The sequence below is a fragment of the Nothobranchius furzeri genome, chromosome 9 (genome assembly GCF_043380555.1).
Source record: "Nothobranchius furzeri strain GRZ-AD chromosome 9, NfurGRZ-RIMD1, whole genome shotgun sequence".
Classification (NCBI taxonomy): Eukaryota; Metazoa; Chordata; class Actinopteri; order Cyprinodontiformes; family Nothobranchiidae; genus Nothobranchius; species Nothobranchius furzeri.
The window spans coordinates 63,157,620-63,172,723 of NC_091749.1; positions in this window are offsets into that span (position 1 = coordinate 63,157,620).

Below are 15,104 nucleotides of genomic sequence, written 5' to 3' on the forward strand. Positions count from 1 at the left end.
TGCTCCCTGCAGTGCTGACTTTGTCCTCTCAGCGTTGCTCCTGCTGGACACAGAAAATGCCCCGTGGAGACAAACCTGACGACCACCAGCTCATCCATCTCTACTCTGCCGTGCGTGGTGTTGTTTCACGTTGTGGAAACTTTTATTACTCTCAGATATTACATCATGCAGACTTGCCTGGTGAAGTAATCATTTTGGGGATCTGGTTTGTCAGTAATATTCTGAGAATGCACGTTTTGTCTAGAGAAGCAAATGATACTGTTTTCCTACAGATATTTAAATGTCAAAACATTTTTATTATCACACAACAAAAACACGGCTAAAAACTCTAATTAGAGGCGTTTTGGGGGAATTTTTACTAGTTATCCTTTTAAGGAAATGATGTTCAAATAGTTTAGGTTAAAGTGACAGTGTGCATTTTTCCTGTCGGTAGGGGGCAGTAGATACCTAAATGGTTGCAAGCAAGTTGTATTTTTGTATTGGAGTAAGACCTTACCAAGGGATGCCCGTTAGGGTCAAAAAGCCCTGAGGAGTGCAAAATTTAGCAGAATAACAAGCACATCAGACTCCTTTTCATCACTGACAACAAGTGAAGAGGTAAATGTGTAAAAGAACAACATTTAACAATGACGAAAGTTTTTTAACTGTTTGTTACAAATGAGTAATTGCATTTGGTCCTCATGGGCTCCAGTAGAAGGAAACATGGCGTCTAATTTGGCGTCGCCCAGAGACTTAGACCCGCTCCCGTGTATTTTAGACCTAATTTTTATGGTTATATGTTATGAAGCCGCCAATATTTTTCAACAACTGGGCATCATTTAATTCATTTCCAACAACATTTTGATGGACACTTCCAGATATTAATGGTAAAAACTACGCATTGTCCCTTTAAGTCAAAAGCTTCAAGACTTCATTCGCTCCAGGTAAAGTTCAGAGTTTTAAAAATCTCCTTCTAGCTTAGTAGGGTGATGGTGGCAGAGTTGTCCTCCTTGTAATCAGAAGGTTGCAGGTTAGAGTCCCGCTCAGTCGGCTGCTGTCACATCCTTGGGCAAGACACTTAACCCACATTGACTGCCATTGAATGGCACCAGTGAGTGTGCCCCAGGGCAGCTGTGGCTACTTAGCTCATCACCTCCAGGGCGAATGACTGATTGCGTTGCAATGTGCCTTGGGGGGCTCTAGGACTCTAGAAGTCACTATGTCGAATGCAGGCCATTTACCATTAGGGGTGTGTGCATTAGCAAGATTCTAGTGATACCATAAATGTCACAATAAAGGGGAGGCTGTGCGACATATCACCAAACTAAAATATGACATTTGCCAGACGCTTCCAAGACACATCCAGTGTTGTCACGAGATCTTGTTGTTCCGTGAGTTTGAAGGCGGTAAAAACCGCTGCCACCTAGCAGTCGGAGTTTGAATTGCACCAAACAAAAGGAATCCAGTAAAAGGTTTTATACGTAAATTCTCAATAAAAATAAAATGGATGCACTGCTTTTAAGTATTTATTCAATATCATAACACAAAATATCACAATGTTTCAACATTTTATACATCACCTTAGCTCATAAAGCCTTCAAAGATCAAATCCACTTTATTGTTTTAAATGTTTCTAACAGAGCAAATAACTCCAATAACCGTTTCTGGATCTGTTGGAGGTTCCTTCCTGCTAAAAGCTTTTCCTTCCCACCGTCACCACGTGTTTGCTCTAGATAAGGGATTGTGTTAGAGAGGATTCAACGCATTCTGCTGCCTTTCTTTATATGAGGTAACATTTTACTAAATGTTAAATGGCCTGTGTTTGTATAGCACCTTCTTAGGGTTCTACAACCCCCCAAGGCGCTTCACAATACCATCAGTCATCCACCTATTCACACACTGGTAGGGATGAGCTACGATATAGCCACCGCTGCTTTGGAGAGCATTGACAGGGCGAGGGCTGCCAAACACTGGCGCCACAAGTTCCTCTGACCACCACCAACAGGCGAGGCGGGTTAAGTGTCTTGCCCAAGGACACAACAGCAGCATTTTCTGGTGGGAGTCGGGATCAAACCAACAACTTTCTGAATTCTGGACAACCCGCAGGTCGCACATGGGCCGTCAGCCTTGTTGTCGCAGACGGTGATGCTGCGAAACGTAAAACTCCGGTTATTTCTGTCCACACAAAATGGAGAAAACGTAAATCTTCACTTTGGCCTGAGTTTTTCAAAAGATTAATTTTCGTTGCATAAATCTAGGTTTCTTTGTGGATGACCGGCCGAATCGTGGAAGAATATCTTCATTTTGGGAGAGATACCCGTCTACGTGTGGACAGGGCCTTGAACTGGCAGATTTTTGTATTCCTTTTAAAGCGGATTATTATTACCATACCATACCATACCATACCATACCATACCATACCACCTTTATTTATATAGCACTTTAAAAACACAACCATACGGCTGACCAAAGTGCTCAACAGTCGCACAATAATAGATAAAAAACATAAAACAGTACTGTAAAATACAGCCAACAATAAAAAAAAAGGACAAGCCGATAAAAAAGTACCAATAAAACCTTACAATGGATGATAAAATAAGAGTAGTAAAAGCCAAACTAACAGCTAACTGTTAGAAGCAAGGGTAAAATAGTGTGTCTTTAGTCTAGACTTAAAATCTGCCAAGGTGCATGCCAGTCGAACTGTGACTGGAAGTTCGTTGCACAGTTTAGGACCCGCAACAGAGAAAGCTCTTTGTCCACATGATTTGTAACACGCTTTCGGGACCTCGAGGAGCAACAGGCTGGAGGACCTGAGTGTGCGACCGGGAGTATAAATTGAAAGAAGGTCAGATAAGTACACGGGGGCAAGACCATGGAGGGATTTGAAAACAAAAAGTAGCATTTTATATTGGACCCTGAAAGTGATGGGCAGCCATTGAAGGGATTTGAGAACTGGTGTTATATGCTGGCGCCATAACACCATTCCTGCATCACCTTTTGCATCAGCCGTCTTTACGGAGATCCTTTTGCATGAATAGCAAGACAGACGTTCCTGACAGAACATCGGGGATGTCTGGGGGAAAAAATGCCCGGAGCTTCAAGGCTTTGAGTTTTATGCATTCACTCCCTCCATCAACAGATATCCAGTCAGCCGAGCAGCACCCTGCTCCATCAGAGGGACATAAACCTGATGGAAATACATCCCATTTATCGCTTCATTTGCCATCCACACTGGTCTGTCATTTTAACTTGCTCTCACTTTAGTTCTGTGTTAAATGAGGGCCTATTATCCTCCTGTTTCCCTCTCCCCCTATCAAGTCTTTATTTCCTCTCCTGCTGAACCAACAACATCAAAGGAACATGCTTCAAATCGCAGGTGTTGAAGGATTAAGGCCACCGCAGGATGGGGTTTTATTCTCAGCCACATCTTTGATGTAGTCTCTCTTTGACACCCTTGTATCTGTAACATGGTTTATGAGCGTGGAGAGTCTGTTCTCAACACTGAAACTATGATGTCTTTATTCTAACAGGCTGAGGTGGATTGAGGGTGCTTGTTTTAAAGCAGCAGACACAATTTGGCTGAGTTTTTCTATCTCGATGTGACCTATTTGAATGGGAGTTTACTTAGCTGTAACAGTAATGTGATAACTAACGCGATCCTGTTGCATATATTATCTTGAGCTTGAAGAGAAAGTGAGATGTTGCGTGGCGGCCGGGAGGAAAGTGTGATCTCGGCAGAAGTGTTTGTGATGCTGGGATTTCTCTGTCTACAGAGGAGCATCCATATGTTCTCTCTGAGTCCCATCTACCTCTGCACCTACTGTGTACCTGACTTGTTACGCTACAAGAGATGTATAGGCTCTGTTGGGTGGGAATCGTACTGATTAGATGCAGGAGAGTGTGGCCTAGACTGAAACCATTCCTTTTAGAGCTGCGTTGTAGGTGCAGAAAAGCTCAAACCTGAGGCTTCCTCCTTTAGTTGACGTAGTTAGATTTCTGTTATTGCAAACTAGCTCACAGATCACCTCCCTTCCCTTTTTAAGGGGGCGGGCATGCCCCCTTCACTTTTTCACAAGTCAGTTGATTGATGAGCAACTTATTTTTTAATGAAGTAGAAGTTTATGTGAGTGACGTGTTTTGAGCAATCCAAAAATAAGTGTAAAATATGGATCATTGAAACACACACACACACACACACACACACACACACACACACACACACACACACACACACACACACACACACCTGAAATCTTTGCCTGAAGGTGTAAATTGCTGTAAAACTAAGTGCTGGAAAAAAGAAACATGAAACCTCCTTGTTCGACAAAGATATATTTTTATTTCTCCTCCTTGAAACCATCTTTCTTATCCGTGCAAAGTGTGAACGTTGTTAACTTTAGAGGAGTGTCCCTTGTCCAGGTCTAGGTGGACAACAGCCAATCTGGTGTTCATGATAGAATAGAATGTCGTCATTGTCACTATACAAGTGTAAAGTGAGAAACAGAGCATCTCCTACTCAGTGTAAAAAAACATACTTGGGGGGGGGGGGGGGGGGGGGTACAGTACAGTTCTGCAGCGCTATGTACATATGGACTGTAATGTTATGTATATACAATTATTGCACATGGAATTTGGTATCAATAGATAGTGGTGGTCAATGGAGGAGGTGGGAAGTGGGGGGCTGTGTTATCGGTGCATGTGTGAGTTCAGGGTGGTTATTGCTTTGGGGAAGAAACTGTTTTTGAGTCTGTGGGTTTTTGTATTAATGCACCTGTAGCGCTTCCCTGAGGGAAGCAGCCTGAACATGTTGAAGCCAGGGTGGGAGCTGTCCTTGATGATGTTTGCTGCTCTACTGAGGCAGCGGGAGGAATAAATGTCCATCATGGAGGGGAGAGGGCAGCCGATGATCTTCTTTGCTGTCTTTACCACACTCCACAGTGATGTATTAAAGGCAAATATTTGCCTTTGCTCTGTGATCTCAAACACAAGTCAGGGGACAAGTAACATTTTTTGAACATGTTCTGATGCTTCTTGGCTCCAGGCTCTTTGCTGACCTCTGACCCCTTGCTTTGTCACTGGAGTGTGCTGCTGAGGAGGGACGGACAGCACATTGTTCCCTAGACCGTTAAGGAGCCACATGGGCAACAGCTGACAGGGAAACGCCTCAGGCTCCCCAAGCTTACCTTCAGAGGAACAGGCTCGTTCAGGAAGTTCATACACACACGTGCACGTGTTTGCACGTTTACCAGGCTGCACGGGGTGCTAGTGAGGTGACAAATGCAGCTGAACGGAGGACACCCGTGAGACCAAAAATGCCAAAGTTTTAGCCACTTTAGCCAAGTTTGTGTGTCACCAAGGACGGCCACGCTGCTGCTCCAGACGGTCTTTCACCCTGAAAGTTGCTCAGGTCAGTGATGACTCATCTTTTCAGTTTGGAGTGTTGCATCATGAAAATATGGCTGCTCCCTGATGTTAACACCACACTGCTCCACATCCATCCAATGACCAAGCAAACCTTTTTTTTCACTGTTAAAATCTTTGACTTTCCGTCTCTTTGTCCTTGAGTTCATGAACAAATTGGATTCAACAGACTTTTTTGTTAATGGCAGAAAAGAATCACTTATTTGCAGGTGATGTCAAATCTCAACTTTTTCTTATGCGGCTAAACTTATCATTGTCATTCATTAAAGTGACAATGTGTATTTCCCCTGGCGATAGGGGGCACTACAGACCTACATTATTGCAAGCAACAGTATTTTTATGTCCGAGTAAGACCTTACCAAGGTAGCCATTAGGGCCAAACATCTTTGGGAGTGCAACCTCCAGCAAAATGACAAGAACATCAGACTCCCTTTCATCAAGGTCAATGGGTCAGGAGGTGTAAAATGTGTAAAACATTTATGAATGCTGCCAGTTCAGTAAATGCATTATGTCCTCACTGGTTCCCGTAGGTGGAAACATGGCGTCGCTCAGAGTGTTTCTCAATGTCAAGGAACCTCACCTTGATGCCTTGGTCCCGCCCTGGTTGCTTAAGAGATACGCCATCAGGAACCGCCAAGGCGTGTTCCAATGTTCGTGTTTTACAGAGGTGTCAGTTCTCCGTTTGTTAGCTGCTTAGCTAGCTGACCAAGGATACACAGGTGTTTTGTAGCCTGTAGCGGTTGAAAATTTCCCAGAATACTGCGCAGTATTTTCCAAAGGATGGTGGATCAGGAGCCAGCAGCTACTTCGGGGGCAAATTTCCAGTTTAAATGTAAGTTCACTAATCGTAGTGGGCTAATATCTAAAACGTTTTTTCTTGGGATCTAAAGCGGTTATCTAGGGTTGGTTAGTTGCTTAGACGTTGCAGCTTCTGTGGCTGGCAGGTACTATCCAGGACTTCCGCTCCCGTTCGGTAACAAGATGGCGCCTGTGCTTGGCTTAGCCGCAGTCACCGGCCACTTTTTCAAAATTTTCTCCGCTAACCTCCTCTTTTCCACCTTGATCCTGTCTGCGATCCTCTTCAGTAGTGTCCCTGCTACCATCTCCTATGATCACCAAACTCTTTTGTCCTTCCATTCGTTCACGATCGCCTACGTACGTACCTCCCTCTTTGTTTACCTGAGTGGCGCACTGGCCCGAAGCCAAACGACGATTCCAACCAGGGCACCTCCAGCGATGTTTATCCGGTCCTGGGAAAACGTCGGAGGAAAAGAGGTAAACGAGAAGGAATCCAGGTGAGAATAAGACTTCTGTTAAAGCGTGGTTTATCTAGTAAACATCTGCGTTTGAAGCGCCTCGTGATTTTTATTTTGAGAGGCGCTATAGAAATGATATTTTCTTCTTCTTCTTCTTCTAACTCGCTCACGTATTTAATTTAACCAATATATACACAATTAGAAAAGTAAAAGGCTTGTTATACAGAAACTTATAAGAATAAAATATAACTTCTCCCATGTGACGTGACATGACCGCCGTGGAAGCTGCAATCCCGTGAGGTAGTTCTGTTCTATTTAACCGTTTTCTTTGACCAAGGAAAGACAGTAGCTTCGTAAGCAAGGCGCCTGGCCTAGCAAGACATCGCCTTGCTAAGCCAGGCGCCATGACATTTAGAAACACCTGTAGTAATGTTTTAGCACCTCCTGATCCACCAGAAACATTTTCTTGAAATCGTTGGAAAACTAATGTGTGTGTCTACAATGCTTAATTTTAGAGCCCTTGATTTGATCAAAACAACTAAATCTCTTTTGTTTCTCAGCATACAAAATACAAATATTTTAAAACGTATTCATTAATAAAATATGCTTTATAAAGGGAGAAAACAATCAAAATGCCATCCTAGTGCACTCCTAAATGGGACAAATGATTGTTTAACATCTTGTCCAGTCATGATAGCTTCACCCTGCTGGCACCTCTCAGCCTGATTTACTAACTAAGATAAATTCATAAATAATTATATTCAATTAAATTCATTTTAAAAGTACTTTATTAATCCCAGAGGGAAATTCAATTGTTTCAGTACACACAATTCTGAGATCAGACATACATACATAGACACATGACAATTTAGAAAATAATTCAATTTTTCTGCACCCGCGACAGAAGATTAAACTAAATGTGAAAACGAGTCTTCAACAAACTATTTTTGACATATTTTGTTACTTGGTTTGTTTTTCTACTTTAAAGCAAAATGTGATTATTTGAAAATGCTTGCCTGCAAAGTTACAGTGATCAATAAATTAATTTAGCTGCATCTTTTAGCCAAAATAGAAAAGAGTGTCACTTCAGACAAGTGTTGTTTTCATGTCATTTAAATAACAATAAAAAAATTCTGAATGACTTCATTTCTTATTTCCCTTTTTATAACATCCCAGAGAATTAAATGCATCCACACGTCATCTTTGTGCTGATCAAGTTTTTCTACAAGCTTCTTTTCTTCTAAGATTTTCAAATTCAAAAGTGTTTTCTTTCTCCATTCATCACAAACACGCAAAAGCCAAGAGCAGTTTTGTTAATAATCCAAACCATATTTATGTCCCTCTGGTTTCTTTCTGCCTCTCTGTGCTGCTGAGATCTGTTCCTCAATTTGTAAAACTGCAGGATGCTGCTGTCTAAACACAAGTCCATCCGTGTCTTACAATACACACACACACACACACACACAGTTCTGGAAGTGTCTCTGAAACTTACATCTGTTTTTTGTAACTTGATATTAACAAGAAAATAAGTCAGATGGTCCAGTAAAAATATCAGATGCTAATGACACGATCAGTTAAATCTATTGGCGACTTAAACACCACATGAAGTTGAAAATAAAGCAGATTTTTGTCCCAAACATTTCTTTTATAGCAGCGAAGCTGAAGCGATGTTTTTTGAGCTGAACTCTAAACTGTTGAGACTCGACTGCCACTTTGTGTTACCGCTGTAGATCCCTCCTAAGAGGCAGCAAGCACAGGAAGAAAAACTGGAGTTTTATACGTTGAAGAGCCTCTGGGTTAGTGCTTCTGACTGCTGCTCTTCATGCTTCCTTTGGGCAGTAAAATACATGGTGAGTCAGTCCTCCATCAGCAAAGCCTGACTGAAATGGCTCACCAATCTACCTGGGGTCATTCATGATTTCACTCCAGATCTTAAAGCCCATGACCTCGATGTTGATTTAAAAAGACTATTTCACTCCCCAAAGGACAGATCTGGCTGTATTTAAGTATTGCTATCCCTGTAAATTATTAATTTAAAAGTCTTCATTCTGCACAAGTGCCAACTCAAAAAAACATCTAAAAGCCTTAAAAAAACAAACAAACAAACATGTTTTTATGTTTTTCTGATTATAATGGGCCACTTTGAGTTTTTTATGCAGGCTGAACATGACAATAGTCTCCTACACCTATCTCCTGCATTAGCTTCTGATAGAAAATAGAAGGTGAAGCTGTAGGATCTGAAAAGCCTGGCAGATCTACTTCACACTGTCACTTAACATTCATGGACTCACCCATCTTGACTCACAACAAGGAAGGCGGGTGTTGGTTTAGCGTCCAGGAATCAGCAGCGAACCTCTTGACTAGTTTAAGCTAACCGTTAGCATTAGCAACTTCACCACACAGCAGAAGCTCATCCAGACTTGTGTAATTTGTGGAGATAAAACGTCAGCGTTGCAAATCAGTGGTATAGTCGCATTACTGTTAGCCAATCAGAGGTGAGGTGTCCAAATATCAGGAAATAATGGGCCATTCCCATCTGTACCGGGTCGGCCCGGGCCGGGTAGCCCCAGTCGGCCCCAGCCTGGCCCGGTTGATTCCACACATCCTTGTCTTAAGCCCATGTGGGCTGATTCTACCCACCAATCAGAGGCTTGCTCTAATGGAAGGTGTGAATGGGCTGATTCTACCCACCAATCAGAGGCTTGCTCTAATGGAAGGTGTGAATTTGCTGTCAGCAGTGGGCGTGTTGGCCCTGGTCGGCCTGAAGCAGTACCCCTCGGGAAGAGGGCCGAGAATGAGCCTTGGTTGGCCCGGGAAAATTCCAGGCCACCCAGATATGTAAACAACCTACGCTACCCGGCCCGGGCCGACCCGGTACAGGTGGGGATGGGGCTAAAGACTCTTAAACCTGCCGTCTGAAGCTCAGCTGTGATGTGAGAAAATTCTTAAGTGTGAGAAGTGGTACGCTGGTATATTATTTGCCCCCAAGAACTACTTACAAGGCATTAATTCTAGAGACCACTACAAATGTATTGATTAAATGTGATCTACTCCTTTAAAGCTGTGGCCCATAGTGTTATGTCATCCAGGAGAGGAGGAGGAGACTTTGAAATCTGAACGGCTGTAGCTCTCCCTCCCCATCAGGAAGGACCTAAAAGCCACACCCCATACCGTAGATGTGCACAAAATTAGTGCTGTCGTGCGGGTGCCTTGATACGTTCTTTTCAAAAACACTATCTTCTCAGCATTCTTCGGGTACTGTAGGAGCTGCTTGTCTTGTATGCTGTTGTACGGTGCAGAATGAGAACACTTTGTTGCCGAGTTCAACTCCTTTATTTTACTTGACACATGCTAACCCCTCATTGCTAAGCCCTTGGTGACCCCTTGGTCAGCAGCAAGATGGCGCCTGTGCTTGGCTTAGCCGCAGCCACCGGCCACTTTTTCAAACTTTTCTCCACTAACCTCCTCTTTTCCACCTTGCTCCTGTCTGTGATCCTCTTCAGTAGTGTCCCTGCTACCATCTCCTATGATTGCCAGACTCTTTTTGTCCTTCCGTTCCTTCACGATCGCCCAAGATGCACAGAGGACGCACCATCCTGTTTGTTTACCTGAGTGGCGCACTGGCCCGGAACCAACCGACGGTCCCGAGCTGCGCGCCTCCAGCAATGTTTGTCCGGTCCCGGGAAAACGTTGGAGGAAAAGAGGTAAACGAGCAGGAATCCAGGTGAGAGTAAGACTTCTCTTAAAGCGTGGTCTATCTAGTAAACATCGGCACGATCTTCTAGCTTCTTGTCCTTTGTTTGGTGACCTAAGCGCCACTTCCGCATTCCCGCCAGGCCGCGTTGGGACGCGGTTCATCTGTCCAAGTTTTTTAAGGTCAATTTATCCTCATTCCTCAGTGGTTTCTCCTTCTGTTCCCTCCATAAGTGGTTTTTATAAACACCGTGGATCTAACCCTGCTAATTTACGTCCACTAACTCCAGCTGTTTCAGTAGTTTCTGATTCTTCCACCTCACTCAGCATGGCTCTATTAAATACCCGCTCTGTTAACAATAAGTCCTTCTTGCTCAATGATCTAATTCTCTCTAAAAACCTGGATTTTCTGTTTCTGACTGAAGTTTGGCAGCAAACATCTGATTATTCTGGTCTGATTAAACTCTGCCCGAGTGGTTATTCTTTTCTTAGCCAGCCCCGGGGTTCTGGTCGTGGTGGAGGCCTAGCTGTTGTTTTCAGAGACCATCTTCCATGTAGCTCTACAACCTCTGGTCACTTTGCTTCCTTTGAACTGCAGCTGATTAAAGTCGGGCGTAAGGACCCGTTCTACTGTGCTGTGGTCTATCGTCCACCTGGTCCAAACAGTTCTTTCCTTCAGGAGTTTAGTGACTTTCTATCCTCCACTGTGAAGCTGTCCAGACTGGTGATTGTTGGTGACTTTAACATCCACGTTGATGATCCCTCTGATCTCTTTGCCATGAATTTCTCCAGCCTTATGGACTCCTTCAGCTTTACCCAGCATGTTTCTGGCCCCACACACACCAGGGGGCACACTCTGGACCTTGTTTTTACCCTGAGTCTAAATGCTGACAGTGTTTGTCCTGAGGATGTTTATGTTTCAGATCACCATTGCATTTTCTTTAACTTGTCAGTTTCTGCGTCGCCACCTCCTGCTCGCCGTATGGTTAGTTCTCGTTTTCTTAATGAGAGCACAGCTAGGAATTTTTCTGCTGCTTTTGATCCACCCTGTTCTTCTGATAATGACACAGATTCCTTAACTTCTCAGTTCAACGAGCATTGCCTCTCCATTCTGGACAACATCTGTCCTGTCAGAACCAGATCAGTTCCTGCAGTGAACCCCACTCCCTGGTTTAATGACAGCCTTCGCAGCCTAAAGCGCCAATGCAGAAAAATTGAGCGTTTGTGGAAGAAAACCCATCTCCTCGCCCATCTGCTGCACCTAAAGGATCTTCTGACATCCTTTAACTCTGCAATCAGAGATGCTAAGGTTTCCTATTTTTCCAACCTGGTGTTCCAGAGCAAAGGGAACCCCAAGCTGCTGTTTAACACCATCAGCAGCATCGTCTCTCCTGCCTCTCCTACAGCCTCCATCCACTCTGTTACAGACTGTGAGAACTTAAGGTCAATAAGGTCAGATCTAGCATCTACCTCTCCCGACTCCAACCAGGCCCGTCATCCTAGATAGCTTTGCTCCTGTTTCTTTGCCTGAGTTAACAAACTAGTTAACTCTATGAAGACCTCTGCATGCCCCCTCGACATCTTAACCTCATCTTTGTTTAAAAGTGCTTTTCAGTCCATTGGTCCCAGCGTGCTCTCTATAATTAATGCTTCTCTGGTTTCTGGTCAGGTCCCTGCTTACTTTAAGAACGCTGTAATCCATCCACTTCTTAAAAAACCGAGTCTCGACCCCTCTTTCCATAGCAGCTTCAGACCCATCTCTAAACTTCCGTTCATCTCCAAGATCTTGGAAAATGTTGTGGCTAAACAACTCACAGCTGCTCTTGATGAACATAACATCTATGATAGCTTCCAGTCAGGTTTTCGTAGAGCTCATTCTACTGAAACAGCTCTTCTTAGGGTCTCTAATAACCTTCTGACTCACAGTGATGCAGGGGACTGTTCTGTTCTGGTCCTGCTGGACCTGACTGCAGCCTTTGACACTGTTGACCATCACCTGCTACTGGAGAGGCTGAGAGACTGGGTAGGCCTATCAGGATCTGCTCTGGAGTGGTTCTCCTCTTATCTCTGAGCGCTCCTTTTCTGTGGCCGTCTCCAAGTTTAGGTCCTCCACCACCTCCCTTACCCATGGTGTCCCACAAGGTTCTGTGCTGGGGCCTCTGCTCTTCCTCCTCTATCTGCTTCCTCTTCAGCACATCCTGAGCTCCTTCAAAGGAATCTCCTACCATCTTTATGCAGATGACATCCAACTGTACATCTCCTTTAAGCCCCATGAGATGTCTAAGCTGCAGCTGTTACACACCTGCTTAGACTCTATCAAAACCTGGATGGCTGGGAGCTTTCTTCAGCTGAATGAAGATAAGACTGAGATCCTCATCTGTGCCCCAGACAAGCTGGTTCCCAAAGTCAGAGACTCTCTTGGTCAGCTTGCTTCTCACACCAAACCTTCTGTCAGGAATCTTGGCGTGACCTTTGACCCAGCTCTCACCCTGGATTCTCATGTCAGTTCTCTTGTTCGCTCTTCCTTCTTCCATCTCAGGAACATTGCTAAGCTGAGTCCCATTCTGTCCCGCTCTGAACTTGAGACAGTTATCCACACCTTCATCTCCTCACGCTTAGACTACTGTAACTCTCTTTTCACGTGTCTGAGCAGAACCTCCCTGAACCGTCTACAGGTGGTTCAGAATGCCTGTGCTCGGCTTCTGACCAAGTCCTCCAAACACACCCACATCACCCCGCTTCTCCTCCAGCTTCACTGGCTGCCAGTCAACTTCAGGGTTCATTTCAAGATCCTGGTTCTGGTCTATAGGGCCTTACATGGACAAGCACCATCTTACATTGGTGATCTTCTTATTCCCTACACCCCCAGCAGGTCCCTGAGGTCCAGTGATCAAAGCCTACTGGTTGTGCAGCACCAGGCTAAAGACCAAAGGTGACAGATCATTTGCTGCTGTGGCCCCCAGACTCTGGAACTCTCTCCCCTGAGCCTGAGATCAGTGGACTCAGTGGTCTCATTTAAAAGCAGCTGAAGACTCACTTGTTCAAGCTGGCTTTTGTGTGATCTTCTTCACCACTCTCTCTTTATTCTGCTCTCCCTACCTATTCCACCATCCTCAGGAACCACTGATTTCCCTCTTTCCTATTCTCTCTCTCTTTCTTAACATTTTTTTATCACAATTGTCTCTTTTGCTCATTTAAAATATATTTTTAAACATTTTCTAAATTCTTTTTTATATTTTTACATTTTTTGTTTTTGTGAAGCGCCTCGTGATTTTTATCTTGAGAGGCGCTATAGAAATGATATTTTCTTCTTCTTCTTCTTCTTCAGTTGCGCTCTGTTCACCTAGCTCCCCTGCCTGGCCACCCCTTGTATTACCAGACTATACCACATCCCCCTTTCTGCAAGTCCGTGAAAACATCAGCGCATTAACTACACCTAATTAAACCATTTCAAAACTTAAACATGTGTCACCTTATACAGCTTCTGTACTTGAACATCTTTCTTTCTTTCTTTTTTTTTTTTTTTGTTTTGAACCAGACTATAACACATCTGCATTACTTAGACAAAAAAGTCTCACAGGTCCAGTCTCTGTGGCCTTTTGACCTCTCTACCACACCTAGTGGTCACAACACTTGGGGTGCTCGGTAATGTCTTTGTTGGCAACCGGGAGTCTTGATCTGAGGGCCGTTTTTCATGGTCATTGTCCTTATTCTCTGCTGTTGGCATAGACACAATATGGCTCTGATTTCTCCTCAGCAAGCCTTGTGGTCCCTCAATCAGGTATGATCTCGGGTTTTGATGATTGGATGTCACAGTTCCCTTTGTCTTTGCGTCCGTGATCCAGATTTCCTCTTCGGTAGCCGATGGAGTTAGGGCTCTTGCCCTGTGACCGCTGTTGTAGTTATGAATGTCCATCTTTCTCCTTTCTGTGTCTTTCTGTTGAAGGGCCTGCAGATCAGATACAGCAGGCTGTAGTCTTTCTGGGAGGATTGGGAGAGTGGTACGAAGATGGTGTCCAATGAGCAATTGGGCCAGGCTGTAACCATTACTCAGCAGTGTTGCTCTATAGGCTAAAAGGGCAAGGTAGGGGTCCTTGGCCTTCTTGAGCAGATTTTTGACAGTCACAATAGCACGCTCTGCCTCTGCGTTGCCTTGAGGGTATCTAGGGCTGCTGGTCACATGTTTGAAGCCATATTTAGCAGCAAATTGTGCCATCTCATATCCAGCAAACTGGGGGCCGTTGTCACTGACAAGAACCTCACAGATTCCATGACGAGCCATCATGGATTTCAAATGAGTGATGACATCTGTGGATCGTGTTGGGTTGAGTTGGGCCATCTCTACAAATATGGAGAAATAATCTACCACCAGCAAGGCATCGTTGAACAGGAAAAACATACTGGGCTGCATGACCTTCCTGGAGAGTTTCATCAGGACACCCTCTTTAAGGAAAACCCGTCCGGGCTGGATGATCTCATGGTGGTTGCCACTCAGACAGCTCTGCACCTGCATCAGCTTCTCAAAGTTATCCCCATGTTTTATGGTGTCATTGGCATGACTGGCCACCTCCTTCACTAAAGCAAGAGCAGCTTGTGTGTCTACGTAGTCCTTAGAGTCTTCAGATAGATTTTTAAGGTAATCAGTGAGCAGCAGTTGATACTGAGGAATTCTCTGAACCGGCTTCAGCAGGTAATGCTTCAGAGCCAAGTTGGCACAGCGTGGGCTCGCCTGAAATTCCTTGACGACTGCTCCAA